The sequence below is a fragment of the Myxocyprinus asiaticus genome, chromosome 34, assembly GCF_019703515.2.
Source record: "Myxocyprinus asiaticus isolate MX2 ecotype Aquarium Trade chromosome 34, UBuf_Myxa_2, whole genome shotgun sequence".
Lineage (NCBI taxonomy): Eukaryota > Metazoa > Chordata > Actinopteri > Cypriniformes > Catostomidae > Myxocyprinus > Myxocyprinus asiaticus.
In genome coordinates, this window is record NC_059377.1 from 23,091,169 (window position 1) to 23,110,529 (window position 19,361).

At 36.7% G+C, this 19,361-nt stretch overlaps 1 protein-coding gene across 4 annotated transcripts in view; it reads right to left on the reverse strand.

Annotated features, from left to right (window-relative positions):
* Positions 1–19,361, reverse strand: part of LOC127425319 (adhesion G protein-coupled receptor B2-like) — a 327,159-nt gene that overhangs the window by 266,465 nt on the left and 41,333 nt on the right. The gene's annotated exons all lie outside the window — the stretch shown is intronic.

Sequence of the window (19,361 nt, forward strand, 5' to 3'; positions counted from 1 at the left end):
CATTACAATCATTGAATTATAATGACAATCAGTATACATTCTGTTGCTAAATGATACCATGGTAGGGTGACCACACATCCCCGCTTTCCGGGGACAGTCCCGGTTTTTGCTCTTGACTAGAGCTGTCCCTGGAAATGTCCCCATTTTTATTGCACATTCAAAACAATCCGCTAAGTGAAAATACATAGCAAGAAAGCCCCTATTGAAGCCTAGTGGCAACAAGGTTAATCGTGTGCTGTTTATTTTGACCAACAGATGGGGCTGCTCGCTATAGCAGCTTTAAGTCATTCGTCTTCCTTTACTGATTATTTGTTCATGCCATTGTTGCCATTAAAAACTGGACCAGGGAGCAAGCGCAACTGAAAAGAATCATCATCATCGAGGTGAGGCACATACAGTACTAGTTATGTTATAAAGAAATTATATTGTTATGTATTCAGTTGTGCTCAAAAGTTTGCATACCCTTGGAGAATTGCTAATATATGTGCCATTTTTAAAGAAAACATGAGTGAGCAGGCAAAACACATTTATTTTATTTCTTATGGGATTAATATTCAACTGTAGGTTATAACAGAATGGCACAATCATAAAACAAAACATGGCAACAAAGAAAAAAATGAAATGATCCCTTGGCTTTTTTGTGGCATTGGCACAGTAAAGGCTTCTTTCTGGCAACTCGACCATGCAGCTCATTTTTGTTCAAGTATCGTCGTATTGTGCTCCTTGAAACAACCACACCGTCTTTTTCCAGAGCAGCCTGTGTTTCTCCTGAGGTTACCTGTGGGTTTTTCTTTGTATCCCGAACAATTCTTCTGGCAGTTGTGGCTGAAATCTTTCTTGGTCTACCTGACCTTGGCTTGGTGTCAAGAGATCCCTGAATTTTCCACTTCTTAATAAGTGATTGAACAGTATTGAATGGCATTTTCAAGGCTTTGGATATCTTTTTATATCCTTTTCCATCTTTATAAAGTTCCATTACCTTGTTACGCAGGTCTTTTGACAGTTCTTTTCTGCTCCCCATGGCTCAGTATCTAGCCTGCTCAGTGCATCCACGTGAGAGCTAACAAACTCATTGACTATTTATACACAGGCACTAATTGCAATTTAAAAAGCCACAGGTGTGGGAAATTAAACTTTAATTGCCATTTAAACCTATGTGTGTCACCTTGTGTGTCTATAACAAGGCCAAACATTCAAGGGTATGTAAACTTTTGATCAGGGCCATTTGGGTGATTTCTGTAATCATTATGATTTAAAAAGGAGCCAAACAACTATGTGATAATAAATGGCTTCATATGATCACTATCCTTAAATAAAAGACAGTTTTATTGCATGATCAGTCATATTTTCAAAATCAATGCCAAAATTTCACAATTTCTGCCAGGGTATGCAAACTTTTAAGCACAACTGTATATAAAATGTATGCATTTAAATTAAGAATACAACATTAATAACGTGCAAAAATAAATGAAATGTATAATAAAGTATCTGCAAAAAAAACCAATAAATGTAAGTCAGCACATTACAGTATAGATTACATTGCAACTTGCTGGAAAACAAGTGACTGAAAAGAAGCATCATAATGCATAAGAGTTTATCAAAACAATAGGTATAATTAAGAAAAATAGGTCCATGGGATACCATATGTCATAACTGATAGAAAAAGTTAGGTGAAATTGTATAATAATCATATTAATAATAATACAAATTATTATTATTATTATTATTATTATTATTATTATGATTAATATACAATATTGAATATATCTGTGTCATGACTACAAAGTGGAAAAAATCCCCAACAATATGAGGCATCTACGGGGGGCAACCCCCCCCCCCCTTCAGAAATTAATTTCAAGCCCTGATATTGTCCACAGTGTGAGTGTTTAATTTGATTTCAGTTGTAATGCTGAGAGAAATGGTAGTCAAGTGAGCTCATTTCTTTTGAAATTCCTCTGCCAGTTTGCCAGCAAGCAAATTAGTAGCCTACCTACTTACTTTTAGGAAAGTGCCAGGTAAAGGTGAAGGAAGAAGAGAAGGAATTTTAGAGGAGAAGAGAAGGAATTTTAGAAGAGAGTAAGACGAGTGATGCAAAGAGTGTGACCAAGGGCATGGGACCCTGTGCTGTGGAGTCAGCTGCAATAGTTCCAAAATTCAACCATTGTTTATATATGTTTGTTTATTTCACTTTTATGCCAAAATGTCATCTACTGTATACAGTGCAGAAAAGAATGAACTCATGTAACAGAAGACAATTAAAAATGATCAACTTTACCTCCGTATCAAAATTTCAATTTCAAATTTCCGTTCCGGTTCAGAAGTTCTGCAGCATCCTTTCCAAAAGGTAACCGGTTAGAACAAAATAAAAGAATGGTTAATAAAGTTATTTATAAAGTGACAGTACTGTGTGCTAAGGGGTGGGTGAAATACCAATTGCAGTATTGTAAGATCTTACAAGAGAAACAAGCAAAATGGTCTGGAAAAACAAGCCCAAAATAAGCAAATTGCCTCACCAAAATAAGCTAAAATAAGCAATTATTTTCCCCCCCGTTTGATGGATTTATCGGCATAGAAATCATAACAAGCAGTTAATTAACAGTTAAGTATAATTTTGAGGCAACTTCTTTTCAGGCGACATGAAGTGGTGTAGTTCCAAAAAGTTAACTGTGATAAACCATTTGGCCTTTAGTTGCATTAAAAAAAGTATCGTAAAAAATTAACTGGTTATAACCGGTTACCAGCATTTAAAATAACGTTTCACTCCGGAACAATTGAAAATCACTTTGTTCCGGTTTTCAGTTAAGTACTGCTAAACATTCGTTCGTTTTCGTTTTCTTTCCTTAAACCGATTTAGTCCCTAGTCAAAATACATAACATTTGAATTGTCCATCTTTTTAAATCATAGATAAGTAACGTGAAATTTCAATGACATATTAACCACTGAACTAGAAATGCCCCCATTTTTCTTTTCAGAAATCTGGTCACCATATACCATGGGTTAATACACTGAACATGTGCAACTTTGAAAGACTAATCCTATAGTCGGTAAATGAGAAGCCTATTAATTTGACAGATGTTTTAGTACAGTCGCTATCAGTAATATTACAAACTACTCTTGTGCCTCTGGGCCTAACACATCCATTTCACTCATAGACTGTATATAATCTCACTCCATTCACATGTGTATGTGTGCGTGTTTGCTTATGAGGCTCCATTATGACACTTTATCAGTGTCTCCCCCTGGTGTCTGGGGTGTTCAGCTATGTCCATCACCCTCCTGCATCAGCACTGCAGCCTGTTCTGCGATGGGTTATTCACTGAGCACGGGACATGCTGACGAAGCACATCTGTCCAATCAATGAGGCCTTTGGCAGTTCACCAGAGGAGATTATAAGGGGAGGATATGGACCACTTGTATAAAAATTAACAGTAGAGTCTCTAGCACTCAATATGGTGGCTGTGGAACCGCCTAACAGTTAAAAATGCCAATCACTTTTTGATAGAGGCATCGCAATGCTCAGTGGTTGATGTAAATGTCAATCATTGAGATTGTAACCTTTTTGATAGAGGCATCCCCTGTTTGTTTACCTGAAAAAGCAGTACTACTGTATCTGGACCAGCCTAAAAAAATATTATATATATATATATATATATAAGCACAGCTATCAAATGTGTGATATCACAGCATTATGTGTCAAATGATGCCATTGTTGTCAGATTCCATTACTGATTTGAAATATGTAATTAGAACGTAATCTTGACCAATGGTTTTGAAGATTTTAGTCTTTGCCCATTCAAGCAAAGAGGACCTGTATTTGCATGACTAAAAATAGCTGCCCAGGGGTGTTATCAATATGGCCACCATGTGAATTGACTTGCCTTAATGCATACCGATAATGCACACGTATCAAGCTTGCTATTACATGTCAAGCGGAGTGCATTTGTACCTTATCTGTTATATTAGAGTACTTATTAGTGCCTTAAGTGTTCTATCTGTCCCTTAAGGTTACATATTAGTTCCTCAAGGTGTAAAAAAGGTACAGTGGGTGTACCTTTGAAGATACTGCCCAGTGACAAACTATTGTACTTCTAAAGGTCCAATGTTTGTACATTTTTTGTCTGACAGTGTAGGTGTAATCGAAAGTGCTGTTAATGGCTGTTCGACATAACTACACACCAATTACAAGATGAATGGGTGACACATGTGATAGAGGCCCTTATCACAAGAGCTGAATGTGGAAGGTCAAGTACAGGTCTCTTTAGTGAGGATATCTGGCCACCCGTTAGAGACCCATCCATCAATAGGAAGGGGTTAACTGAATCCACGGCACAAAGAACAAGGATGACCAATTAATCGTTCAATGTGAATGACGGAATTATTCCATAAGTTTGTGTGCGTGTGTGTTAAAACATGAGCGTGTGTACGAGTGCACAAAATAACCTTTTTTCTTCTACGAGACTGTGGCATCCTGCAAGTCGAAGGGGATTCAGATATTCCGTGTTTATGAGCTCAGTATATCGACACCTACCTTGGCCAACACTGTCCATGAATTCTTTACTATCACATAAAATGCTCAAATTGAAAAGCTATACAGGAGGTCTTTGATCCCTGAGGCTGTTTTCAAGAAAAAAGAAAGAAAAAAATTGTCTCTTCCATGCCAAGCCCACAAATCCATGTCTTAGTAACCGCTGGAGTGTGACAGTGCTCTTATAATTGCTGAAATGCCGATAAATCTTTTCAATGCTTTATTTCCGGAGGGAATTCAACTGGATACCGTCCTGTCTGACCTACAGAGAAAGTGCAACACTTTCTTATTTCAGCGCACCTCACAAACTTTTACGGCTCTAACTCTCACAATAGCCCTCGGGTAGTGGAATAACGTGTGCCGTTAGATGCGATCTCCTACATCCTCTCAGTAACTTCATGTGTTTTCTCCGGGGGAGTTGAAAATAATTCATTTCCTAGCGCTCTGTTCTGCAGCTCACTAAATTAACCCTCGCTCTTCTCATCCATATGGCTTCTCTATGAATTCTTCTCTCTCCTGCAGTGTTTTTCATTTCTGTCTGTTATCTTTAGGAGTGTTTGCAGTGTTGTGTTCTTTCTCCCTTTGACTTTTTTTTTTAAATTAGCTGATAATATTATAATTATTTTTTAAATCATTTTAATCAGTTTTTCGGTCTTGTTGTCAGCATCGTCTCAAGGTCATGAATCGTGATAACATCGCTCAACCATCAACTTTCTGTGAAACATAAAAGCAATTAAAGTGCATCTGTGCCTTCTTTAAAGAGGTATTGATGCTCACATAAGGAAGTGATTGGTCACTCTCTCTCAAAAACATCTCTGTTTAATGCTGTTTACCAATTTAATATGTATAAAGACATTTTACAATCTATTTGCCAACTAACTAAATAAGTTAACTTAAGTAGCATTCCTTTTCAATTATACCATACAAAATAAATAAGAGCTACTGGTATGCTTTCACTGTATGGCTGAAGTGTGTTATGTTTTTGATGTTAAAATACTTTCTCCCATCCCAGCTTAATATGCAGAGACTATAAGAAAGCCATTTGTAGGTTGATTTCCCCGAAAAGTGTAAACAATGGCTATGTGGTGCTATCAAAACATTGCTCTGTTTGTCTGAGCATCCCAACCAGCTTGACACATTTTTTGTATTTATTTATATATACAGTATATATATATATATATATATATATATATATATATATATTTTTTTTTTTTTTTTTTTTTTCATTTGGTGATGCTAGTTTTATAGAAATTTCACACTTTATCTTTAATGCTGAAGTGTGTAACTTTCTCAGTGGTAAAACACTTTCTCCTATCCCATCTCAATACGCAAAGGGAACTATAAGGAAACCATTTGTATGTTAATTTTTCCAAAAACCTGTAAACACTATGCCTCTGTTGTGCTATAAAAAAATCTGTTTTGAATAGCCCGCCCAACAGCATTGACTCAACCAAAGGCGTGAGATGGCCGATCAACAGCAGGCGAGGGGTGTATTTGGAAAGCTGTTTGAAAACAATGTTTATTTTTGCAATTCCGTTAAATTGCGCTGTTAAATTTTGGTAAGAGATGTTAAGAGATGGTAAGGCTCTCCCTCCCCCCTCTGCTCATGCTTTCTGACCCTCGTCAGTAAGAGTGCTGTCGCTGTGGCCTAGCACCCAGCGCATTAATATTTGCTGGAAATGCAGGGAAGCGATTGGCCACCCAGCATAGCCAATTTATCTTTGGAACCATGCCAGAGCTCCACTCTTTGTTAAAGCCATACCCCTCCAATAGCAGGTGGCACATGGCACCTTCCGCATATTCCAGTCACGTTCCTTCTTCCTACCTGAACACAGAGCATCTGGGCAGATGATACACTTCTTTCTCTTACCCTCTGTTTTCTTTGGTGTCATATTAGAGATGGGCCACTAAGGTCAACTAATCATACAACAACCAGTTGATTAGTGAGGTCTGTTCTGTCTTATTTTTAGCAGTGGTGCTTTAATTAGTGTGCTGTTGTGTAGCTGTTAGACAATTTGCACTAAAAAAACCCTCACAGAGAAGTTTCATGGGTTTGATTCCCAAGGAACACACAAACTGATAGAAATGTAAACCTTGAATGAACTGTAAGTTGCTTGGATAAAAGCGTCTACCAAATGCATAAATTTAACTTTTTAGCTTACCGACCTGTGGTGGAGCAGAACTGCACACTGCCCCTTTAAGGATCCACCACCACTACCTAAAATGGCTATTCGTTAGGTTGTCAGGTGGCAACAATAATGGAAACTGTGAAGAACAGGAGAACAGACATTCACCAGGGGACAAGAGAGGTCTGAGACTGGGGTGAGGTGATGTTAAGGTGTGCCAAGCTGAGTAAGGAGAAAGTATGTTTTTGCACCGTGATGTGGATAAGGAACAACAAAGGGACAAATTTGACCATGCTAATCACCATAGAGTGAGGCCGGGATTTTCATAGCCGTCGACTGCACTTCTTGAAGTTCAGAGGATCTGCAACTGCTGAAGAGCTCCATGGTCAAGGTGTGATGGAAAACTAAAGGTCTAAAGGGGAAGCATCAGGTGATTCCTTGGAACTTCGGACCTACCCGTATTACCGTTTGTTGAACTCCCACTCTGCGTCCTTCAGTATTGCCCACAGTCACCAAACGGGTACATGCAAACTCTCCGTGACCCAGCGTGCACTATTCACGAACTCTCCTATTGCCTGAACTCTCTCTCATACATTTACATACACACACACACACTTTAATAATTATTGTTGGGTGTTTTGTTCTGTTGTGATTTATGTATTTATGATACATAAAGAGCCTATGATTGGATCATTATTGCAGTAATTAATATGTTTCAGCTGGCAACAATTCTTTTAACCCTAACCGATACAGTGGGTAGCTTCTCATTTCTTAACTACCCATGTCGGAAGACGTATCCCGTGGTCGTGGAAAAGATGTTACTGTGTTTTAGAAGGGGCAAATTATTGGCCTGCTTCAAGCAAAGAAAAGAACTAAGGAGATTGCTGAAATCACTGGAACTGGGTTAAGAACTGTCCAACGCATTATTAAAACCTGGAAGGATAGTAGTGAACCATCAGCTTTGCGGAAGAAATGTGGTCAAAATCTTTTTTTGAATAATCATGATCGGAGATCACTTAAACGCTTGGTGAAGTCACATCGTAAAAAATCGACAGTAGAACTCACGGCTACGTTTAATAAAGAGCATTTCACACGCACAATGCAACGAGAACTTACAGGATTGGGACTAAACAGCTGTGTGGCCACAAGAAAGTCACTTGTTAGTGAGGCTAATCGGAAAAAAGACAACTTCAATTTGCTAGGGAGCATAAAGATTGGACTGTGAAGCAATGGAAAAAGGTCATGTGGTCTGATGAGTCTGGACTCATTTACCCTATTCCAAAGTGATGGCTGCATCAGGGTAAGAGGGGAAGCGCATAAAGCAATGCACCTGTCATGCTTAGTGCCCACTGTACAAGCCTCTGGAGGCAGTGTTATGATCTGGGGTTGCTTCAATTGGTCAGGTCTAGGCTCAGCAACATTATGAGGCAAAGAAATGAAGTCAGCTGACTACCTGAATGTACTGAATGACCAGGTTATCCCAACAATGGGTTTTTTCTTCCCTGATGGCACAGGCATATTCCAGGATGACTATGCCAGGATTCATCGGGCTCAAATTGTGAAAAAGTGGTTCAGGGAGCATTTTAGTAAGGATGATGATGTGTATTATAATGTCAAAAAGTGTGACAATTACAATTAAAATTGGCTCCGGCATCCCAATATTCACAGAATTTTCAATGCAGGAAAAACCCAGAAAACATCACCTGCCAAAGTGGCTAGTAAGAGTGATGGAGTTACCCGTGGCGCTGCCGATTTCTACCTGCATTTAGCGGGTGGGCAGGTGTCAATGTCAAGCCCTGGTTTAACTGTACACGAGAAGTTTATTAAGCGATTTAATCACACTAAAATCATGTTAAAACAATGTTTACGCCCTGTGGCTTTACTTTTAAAACAGTGTGCATTTGAATGTTTATGAACTGGCCCCATTCACTTCCATTTAAAGTGCCTTACTGTAAGTGTGATTTTCTTTTTTTTCTTCTTCTTTTAATAAACCATGTCAAAATTATTTTTGCCACAAATGTTGTCGCTTGAGCTTAACTTGTATTAAACCCGAAACATCCCTGTAAGACGTATTTGTGGACTAGGAAACCCACTGACTAAGCCATTTTAAAAATATGTGAATTTGCACGTCCCTATCTCACAAAAAAAGCTAAAGAAATAATATGTTGTGCTTTGCAACTCATTTTGCTTAAGTGTGTTGAATCTGGTATCATGTTACATATACAATATATGTACATCTTCAACACAGTGTGGTCTACTAGGGGAGCAGCCATCAGATAAAATGATTTCAAATGCTTCAACGCACTGATTAAGAGAGCCATTTTGTCTCACTGTTGACAAAAGAGAATGTTGGATATCAGGATCAATTTTGCATTTCATAGCCACTGGCTTATTCCACCACATGGTTTTAAAATGTGCTACAGGGAGTCTTCTCTGCCTGTTGCCATTAAACAGTACAATACCGCCCCCTTCCCCTCGTCCTGGCAGGCCCACCCTCAGTTAGAAGAAATATTATCAATTTTTATCTCACTCTTGGATTCAGTAAGATTACCGGCCAGAGCATTCATATATCTAGATTATATGTTCTGTTGTATTGTGTATTGTTGTGTACTGTTTATTGTAAGCACTCTGTATTTATGTAGTTGAATTTTGGAGCATTCTACATTTGATCTTGCTAAAACAAGATCTTAACAAAGAGTGTCTATCTATCAGAGACAGAAAACTACATGAAAATACACAAACAGCCTTTGCTGTGCACAATAAATGACCCTCTCGCTCTTGTTCTTACATGTATACAAATGCATAAATTCATGCTGGAAAAATTACCTCATGTTCACCCACACAAAATCTCCCTTGTTGCTTCATTTCCAAGAGATATGTGAACCCCAGGGAGACAAAGTATACACATCAAAAAGCAGGCGCTTAAAAAAAAGTTTGCAGTGCCTTCAGACACAAAACATGCTCATCTGTTTTTATCCTTGCCGCCCCCAATTACTTAACCTGCAAAATTAGAACAGCCTTTCAGCTTCAAAACATATCCAAAATAGAATGAAAAAAGACTGTTTATTTGTCTAAGGGTCTAAGCTATTAATAGGGTAATTTCTTAAGGTATCAAAGAGAGGAGATACTTAGAGTCATGCAGAAAAGGGCTGTGCGATATTGCATTGATAATTTAGGTTCTTGCATTGATGTTTTTTCAGTCACAGGTGCATTCATATTGTTTCCTACGCAGTGGTAAACAAAATGTATTCTCACGAGAAAGATTGAAACTGATCATGCAGATTCTCTGTCTTTCTCTGTCACATTCAGAACATTTGATGAGGGAAACATTATGTTTCAATCATGAAATTGTGATTTATTGTAACTTAAAAAATGTATTGTTCTAGTCATGGATGTTATTTGGTCAATACAGCATTCCAGACATACTAAAATGCACAATACAGGAACAACTATCATTCGAATACTCACATGTTGCTGATTGTAGCTGATCATTATTTATTTTGCAATGTTCTGTTATGTTAGGGTTAACATTTCTTGTAGCTTAAGGATGACACTTACAGAATATATATATATATATATATATATATATATATATATATATATATATATATATATATATATGGCATGTAACGATATGACAGAAAAAAAAATGATATGAACTCACAATTTTCATGTTTTTCTTGAGGAAAAAATAGTTTGTCTACACAAGTCATTTGTCTTTGTATAGCATTTTTCACAATACACATTGTTTCAAAGCAGCTTTATAGAAAATCATGCCTTAATGTATTAAAGCCCCCAGTGATCAAGCTAAAGTGACTGTAGCAAGGAAAAAACTTCTTTCAATGTTATTTAGTGGTGAAAAAATAAAAACTGTTTCGCAGCTCTCAGTGTTGCACTGCTTGGTTTTAATTACACTATAATGTGTTTATGTATCGTACGATACATATGGTATTGAATCGTGAGTGTCGTATTGTATGTTACAATACAATATTTTTATACACCCTTAATAATAATAATAATAATATATATATATATATATATATATATATATATATATATATATATATATATATATATATATAGTGTCTTTAATTTAGTTTTTACATAGTAAAAGCAATTCTTAAGGGCATGCTTAAACTGAGTGAATATAGCCTTGGCTTAATGGGTTGTTCACAATAAAGCACAGCCTCTCATACTTTATTGCTTAAAGGAGTAGTTCACCCAAAAATGACAATTCTGTTATTGTTTACTCTTTATTTAGTACCAAACCCATATGATTTACATTCTTTTTTTAAACACAAATGGATAATTCCTCTCTTTAGACATGCTCTTACATGTTATTATACAGGTTAAATGTCATTTACGTGTTGCTATGTTGGATTTGTGCAGTGTTTACATGAGTTTACCATGATTTGATTTGATTTGACTTGATATTGAATAATGTCTTAAATTCTGGTCTGTTCATCAAGTGATCTTATGACTTCAAATATGATGCATGAGTATCATGGACTGCTTTTATTACTTTGTGTGCTTTAAGCTTTAGAGTGAGTCACTATCAACTGCTATTGTATGTCAATGATTGCAACATTCTCTAAAGTATCCTTATGTTTCAGCAAAAGTTAGAAAGTCATACTGGTTGAAAACGACAAAAAAAAAAAAAAAAAGAAAAAAAATCACAGAATTTTCATTTTTGGGTGAACTATTTAAGTTAAGCATGACATTTCGATTGTAATGCGTATTATATTGAGTGTTCGTTGGTGACACTAGCCCTAATGCAGAAATGTACAGTAATGTCTTTTTTGTTGTTTTCTCTTTCTGTGGTGAAGGCATCATTCACAATATGAAGTTATGAAAAATATGGAGTTACAGTATCTACTATGGAGGGGAGCAGAAATGAGGTGTTTGTTTAAATGCACAATGAGAAAAAGACACAGATGAAGGACATAGTGAGGGAGTGTGCATATTGTGGCTAAGGCTGGAGTCCTTCTGTCCTATCTGTCAGTTTAAGCCTCCAGGCTAAACAATCCTGGCATCAAGTTGCTTCTGCCAGTGTGTCCAACTACCATCATGTCCAGACATACATACATACAGTCCACGTGCATGTGTCTCAATGGCCTGAACCACCAGCACTGAAAAGACACAGATGAATGATGGCTGTGATACCTGTCCTCTGCTCATGTCAAATGGTGTGCTGTAATCCTTTCGTCCTGCCCACTGTGGTGCCAAAACGGACACGTACCCTCTGTGATTAGGAGATAAACTCTGCCATCAGTATAACTCTCTCCAAGCTCAGAGACATTTCTGAATGCAAACACATGATTGTCCTTGATCCATCTTGGTTCTACTCTACAGTTTTTGATCCCTTGTGTATGGCTCTTCTAATACAAGAGAGTATCACACTATCCTGTTAGCTTAGTTTGAGTTTAGTGTGATTTATTGGTATGAAAAATAACTGTATATACGCACTGCAAAACTGCTAGGAGCATAAAAAAAGAAGAAAAAAAGTTTAAAATAACAAGAGTGAAAAAGGCAAATAAATTAAAGGTGCAGCACATAATTGTGTGCTTAAACAAAGATAAATTATTTAAAAGTGCAGCAAAGTTGTTCACAAAGTTTATAACAAAGTTAAATAGTACTATTGATGTGTGATTAAAATCACAAATATTCATATGAAATGAAGATTCAGTCATATCAATAGCCTAAAGACCATTATAGGAAAGCTGTTTTGTTCTACATAAGGGCGATTATATGACCACCCAAATACTACAACAACTTTTTCTCTAAACTTTTATTATCAAATTCCTTTAAGGGATAATTCACCCAAAAACTAACTATATTCACCCTAATGTCATCTCAAAATCTGACTTTTTTCTTCTGCATAGCACAAATGAAGAATTTTAAAAGAAAGCATGAGGTGTTTTTGTACATACAAATAAGTCCAACACTTCTGAACTCCAGAAAGGACATAAAGGCAGCATAAAAATAAGCCATACATCTCGAGTGGTATAACACATTTTGTCTGAAGCGATATGAGAAACAAAGCAAAAATACAGCCCTTATTCACCAAAAATCTTCATTTCTCCTCCACTTTCCTATGCTTGATGCATGCGTGTTTGCATGTTCTCGCGAGACCTTCTGGTTGTATCGTGCACACGTCAGTTCTCACTAGAACATGCAAACGTGCATGTGTTAAGTCCGCAGACCCGTGAACGAGCTTCTCTCATGAACGTGCATAGGAGAGCTGGGCAGAAATGATTTTTAGTACTAAGAACTACATTTTTGCATTGTTTCTCACCCAAAGCTATCATACCACTTCAGAAGACATGGATTAAACTACTCGGATTGTATGGATTACTTTTATTCTGGCTTTTTTTGTCCTTTTTAAGAGATTTCAGTGTTGGACCCCATCAACTTACATTGTATGGACGAAAACATCATATATCCTTCAAAAATCTTTATGTTCCTCAGAAAAAAAGAAGTCATACCAGTTTGAGATGACATGAGGGCGAGCAAATGATGAGAGATTTATCATTTTGGATCAAATCCCTTTAACAGAAGAAAAAAAAAAAAAAAACACTGAACCTTTAAAGATGCTATATGTAAGATTGACAACAAGCATTTGAAATGGGTACTGCAGTCCAAATTCAAAATATTGGAGAGTCGTCTGCCCTGCCCCAGACTCTAAGCTCATGCGGGTTGCCAGAATGTTGACATGCAAATTAGCCAACTCAGCATCCATTTTAAAGCATTTCTGGGCTTTAAGCTGTCTCCATCTTCCAAAGGCATCTCCAATATTTATCCTTGTTTTACTACGCCTCTGGTCATGGTGGTTTTTAGATGGATGGCGAGGCTTTTTAGGTTGGGCGGAATCTTTTATCTGATCCAGTTCGTTTGCTGGCTTCCATGGCTGCAGCATGCAATGTTGTTTGCCTGCAAACTTGTTCAAATCTGGCAACCCGGCGGTGTCGAAATACTATTGGTGAGTGGGCAGTGGGATCACACAGGCCAAAACATAAACAGAAATTCCGGCCCGGAATGGAAACTTCAAAGTAGAATATACTGGCTGTAGCATTGTTATCGGAGAAGCCAGTATTTCAACTTAGCATGTTTCCTAATTCTCTAATGACATATTATGGTCATTTTATGATTTAGTACTGTAAAAATATTACATATAGCACCTTTAAGAAGGATTAAATAAAGATAAAAACAAATTATATCTGTAAAGCTTCACCTAACGAGTGCATTGCAAGTCACTTTGGACAAAAGCATCTGTCATCTGAATAAATATAAATGTAAATGCAAATGAATAACCATGCCAGTGATAGAAACCTTGCATAAAATAAGCAGAACTGTGAAGACCTCAAAACCTTTCACAACAAGCAAACCAAAACAGCACTATGTGCTCCACGTTTAAAGATAGTTCTGCATCTGTCATTACTTCACAGTAAATTAGCCAAACCCTGGAAACAGAGGCCAAATCCTCCTTCACCTCCATCTTTATTTATTTTATTTTTATTTTGTTTTATTTTTTTGCAGTCGTGATTTTTTTTTTTTAAACCATGCTGCTAGGTGAACTGTCTTTGAAGATGCTTTCTCTCTCTCTCTCCCTTCACCCTGCTGGGGTGGACAAGCTCAGAGAGTATGTTTTCTTGTGTGTGTGTGTGTTTTTTTTTTTTTGTGTTTTTTTTCAGGGCATGCTGTCACCTCATCCTCCTTTCCCATTAGAAATCGCTTTATTAAAAGAGGGCTCTTATGGGACATTACTAGACAAGATTTCCAGGTATATTTCTTCAGTGATGCCTTAACCTCAGCTGCAATTTACATTACTGAATTCAATTAACAGCCAGTGACTGGTGCGCGAGTGCCGGCAGCAATGGAGATGGTAAGGCCGCCTGTGGATTACAATTCTTGTGCCAGTATAAATGCAGTATTATAAAAGGGGTGAATAAAGAAATCCTGTAAAACGAGTTTTGTTGCAATCTCGTCTGTAGAGCGTAAGCAGATGCTTCAGGTCAAAGAGTACTCTACTCTAGATACTATGAAAAAAAATATTGATTTTTCTACTGGGTTGATGTTTCATTGAGGAAGGACAAGGATGTAAATTTAATGAGAATTTGTGCTTTGAGCTAAGAAAAAAACAAAAAACAAACTTTAGCTACTGTCATATTAAACCTTGAGTTTGGAGACCATGTTTTGACATTTTTATCCACTTGGTTACAAAATGCATTAAAAGGAATATTCTGATTTCAATAAAAGTTAAATCATCAGCATTTGTGGTATAATGTTGATTACAACAAAACAAATATTTTGACTTGTCACTCCTTTTCTTTAAAAAAAGGCAAACATCTGGGTTACAATGAGGCACTTGGAAGTGAATGGTGCTAATTCATAAAAGTTAACATTTTCAGTTTCAAAAGCATACCCCAAGACAACATGCCTGTTAACCAGATTTTCATGTGATAAAATTTTGCACTAACCTTTTCTGTGTAAAGTTATATCCAATTTTACAACTTTGTTTCTATGGCGATGTAACACCATAAACCCTAAAACGACCATAAAAACCACAGTTTAAACAGCTTTACATTATAAGCTTCATATTTCTGCCTTTTAAACCCTCCAAAAATTGGCCCCATTCACTTCCATTGTAAGTGCCTAACTTTTTTCTGATAATCAACATTATGCCACAAATGATGTTGATTTAAGCTAAACTTGTTTTGAACCTGGAATATTCCTTTAAGGTTTCCATACCTCTAACAGGGTAACTGTGTACAAAGGGACTTCACAGATTTGGTTAGTTACGTTTTTTTGCCTGACTCAGAATCTGTGCACTTTTTAAAACATTTTCTGAACTGATGGTGGGGGGAAAAGCAATGGTTAAATGCAGTGTTGAATAGAGTGCTTCACTAAATTAATAGCTGAATGCATTATCGAATTGGCCAAAATGTGTTACAAACGAACATGGAAAGTGCAGGCATGTGTAGAACATGGTGAAAACCCACAGTGCACTAACCAGGTGTGATGCGACAAGTTTCCAGCAACAAGCTATTTGTCTGCCCACACTGAATGTGAACATGTGGAATGACATGACAGTATCATAGACAATTAAAATATATTTATTGTTTATTTAAATTGAAACCAAGAGGTCAACAGTATGTCCTGTCGTAAATTTTGAAAAAAGTCTGATTTACATGGAAGAGACTTGTTTTCATCGCTTGCTGCTTTATTGCTTTACATCTGGTTAGGATGCAAGTGTACAGGCTGTTTGAATTCTGCTGAAATCGAATAAGCTTTCTGTGTAATTCTTCTGCCGTAGATTTATTTTGGCCTTGCTGTGTCATTTTTCCAATTTCTCCCAAATCATGTCAACAGACATCCCTCATTCTCTCATACATATATAAACTTAGTCTGCTCTCAGCCTGGTTGTGACCATAAAACCTGAGCATACAATCCTGACACAGTGTAGAAGAACACAAGCCTCTCTCTCTCCATTCTCTTTTCAGAGTGTGAAAGGCAGGAGTAACAGCAGTTGTTCATTACATTAAAAGCTTTTGTTATGTTCTGAGAATATGGGAGAGTCATTTCAAAAAGTATTCAGAAAAATATTTTTTTTTTCTCTGATGTGGCTTAAAACAATAATGTACCTTAGCTTCTGCAATGCTACTATAATGAAATCAAGGCTTATTCTCAGGAAAGGTTGTCCTTCTTTCAAAGAGCTGGCACATTTATACAAATTGTAATGACTCTTAAAAATGTTTTTTTTTTTTCAATCAGTTACCAAATTATTATGCACAGGGCATGTGGCCATTACTAGCAGCTCTATTTTCATGGGGGAAAATGTGCTATCTTTTCATGGTGATAGTGAAAACAGCAGGTGCAATGCAACCAATGCATAAAAGAGAACTACGCTTTTTGTGAGAAGCAAAATGTTATGGCTTAAAGGATTTAATGTGATATTTATTTATGTCAATAGGTCTCTATAATGGTTAGGTTTGGGGCAGTGATTTTTTTTTTTTTTTTTTACTAAATATGAAAACAATTGAATATTGTTTTTTTGTTTTTGTTTTTTTAAAATTATGAGCTTCCAACATTATCTTGCTTCCATTGAAACATATTTTGAAATGACCTAAGGCAATAACATTGGATTCTAAATTAAACGTATTTCAATGACATGCCGTATCTGCAAGGCTACTGTGTGTGTATGTGTGACCAGATATTAGCACAGAGGCATGCATTTAGTGGAGGGGTGTTGCACATTTGATATTATGATAAATAGCCCTGTCTGTCAGGAGTAGCTGTGCTAGCAAACAGATTGGAGGGAAAATTCCACTTAACGTCAGAGCAGATGAACATAAATGAGGCCCGCTGATGTGGGCCCCTGGACACAAGAGTCCGAAGGACGTGGACCACCCTGCAAGGGTGTTCCTGTTACAGACAGTCCAGATATGGCAGACCATTAGAATCTAAGGGGAGTTCTGGCACATTTCAACAAAAGCGGGGGAAAAAAACAGTGTGTGGCTGGGGGTTGAGGAAGAGTGTTGACAGGACATAGATGTGTGTGTGTGTGTGTGTGTGTGTGTGTGTGTGTGTGTGTGTGTGTGTGTGTGTGTGTGTGTGTGTATGAAAGAGAGGGTGGCTGAAGATTAAATGAAGCTGCCAGCTATGACATACATACATAACCTGTTTGCATGCTAACCTGAACCTAGAATGAGTTATGCAGTCAGTCAATAGATTTGTCATTTTGTTGCTAAATCACCAAAGATTGATGTTACCCTCTTTCACTCACTCTGTCCCTCCTTCTCATCCTTGTCTTGCTACCTCTTCGGCTCTGTCTCTAGCTCTGTTCCAAAACCTAGCTAGCTGCCAGCTGAGGCAGCATTTCAAAGGATTGTAAATACAAGATGGTGGAGTAGGCAAGATAAATGCTGATTATAAATATAGGCCTACTTATAATTCAATCAATACTGAAAAGTATTTATAAAAAAGTTGTGTGCTTAAAATGTACAGTATGTCAATAGTTTGTGTGTACTATTAAATATTTGTGTATATATATATATATATATATATATATATATATATATATATATATATATATATATATATATATATATATATATAATATTAATAATAATAATAATAATAATAATAATAATATTCTTTTTTAATTGTGGTGTTAGCTTAGCAACATGATAACACCAAACTCAATTTTAATAAATTATTTATCCCTGTGACATTAAAGATTTTAGCTAGCGGGTGACAACAGACCATTTTTTTATGTGTTATGAGCCAGTTGAGTTGACGTTCGTTGAGTCAGCAATGTAAGTCAGCAAGCGGGTTTCTTTGAAGTCAGCTGCATACCTTACAAAACAAATTTACATTGCATTTAATTATTTTAACATGCAATTGAGCTTGTGATTTGCCGAAAATGTTTGCAAGAACTTTGCAGCTCTTCACCGGCAAACCTTTGGCAATATTATACAATTTGCCGCAAGTTTGCTGCAAAACTCATTTGCATGTGAAAATGATCAATGGCGAATTTGCATATGAACTCTAGATTTTTGTAAGGGATTGTCTCTCACTCCATGATCGATCAGATTACTTCTACACTACAGCTAGGAAAAAGAGTTAAACCACTAGCTTCAGCATTAAGGCTTATCACAGCTGAGAGACACAACAGACAGTGTAATCACACATACTCAGGGCGCTTACCTGATAGCAGAGTATCCACATTGGGAGGAGACATAACCATTCAACACGGCGGAAGAGAGTATGGTTTCCCTAGTGAATGACTACTGTGAACCTGCTACCGCAAAATTTTCAGGGGGTACCAGCACTCAGATGGCTATTTTACAAAAAAGAAATACATTCTTAAGCAATCTGACAAATACAACACTACAGTTGAGGAATAGAGTTAAACAGCTTGAAACTGCTGCGACAGACGCAGGTAATTGCACACGCTCAATTGCGCTCGCGCTCTCTCTCTCTTAAACACACACACATCCTTGTTTCTCCAATAACTTGTTAGAAACAGCCCAAGCCATCGTTACAAGTTCTAAAGTGACTTTTTTGAATTAGTAACGAAGGATTGGCCGCATCTTACGAACTAGAAATGTCAGATCCTGATCCGTGGCGTAAGAAAGTAGTTCCATGCACAAGTGTTTTTTTTTTTTTTTTTTTTTTTTTTTTTGTGACCGTCCTTAGTTTTTCCTAATTTATTTATATACTTATTTGTTGAACTATTGTATAAAAGCAATATCGCAATCGTGCTGTATGCCCCTATATCAGCACTGCTGTGATAATCTGCGGAACTCAACCTGAGGCCAAATCATAACCGTGCTGATATAAGGCCATACAGCACTCTTGCTCATGCGATATTGCTTTAAAATGCCATTTGAAAACATCCCTTTTATTAAAAAAGTTTTATATTAATGTAGATATTAACAAAATAAAAATCAAAACAATGTAGCCTTCAAGTGTTTCTTAAACATTGCTTAATTTTTAATTTAATTATTCAAGAACCATTAATAAAATAGAGTAATAAAATAGAGAGCAGTGTAAACAGTGCTTTAAGTTGTTTAGTAACAGCAGCAATAAAACATTAAAACATTGTAACATAAAAACATAAAACATGTCATGAAATTAATAAAACTACTTCAATTATTGATTATCTTTAATGCTTGATTATTACATTCACGTTCGATGCAGTTAGAGT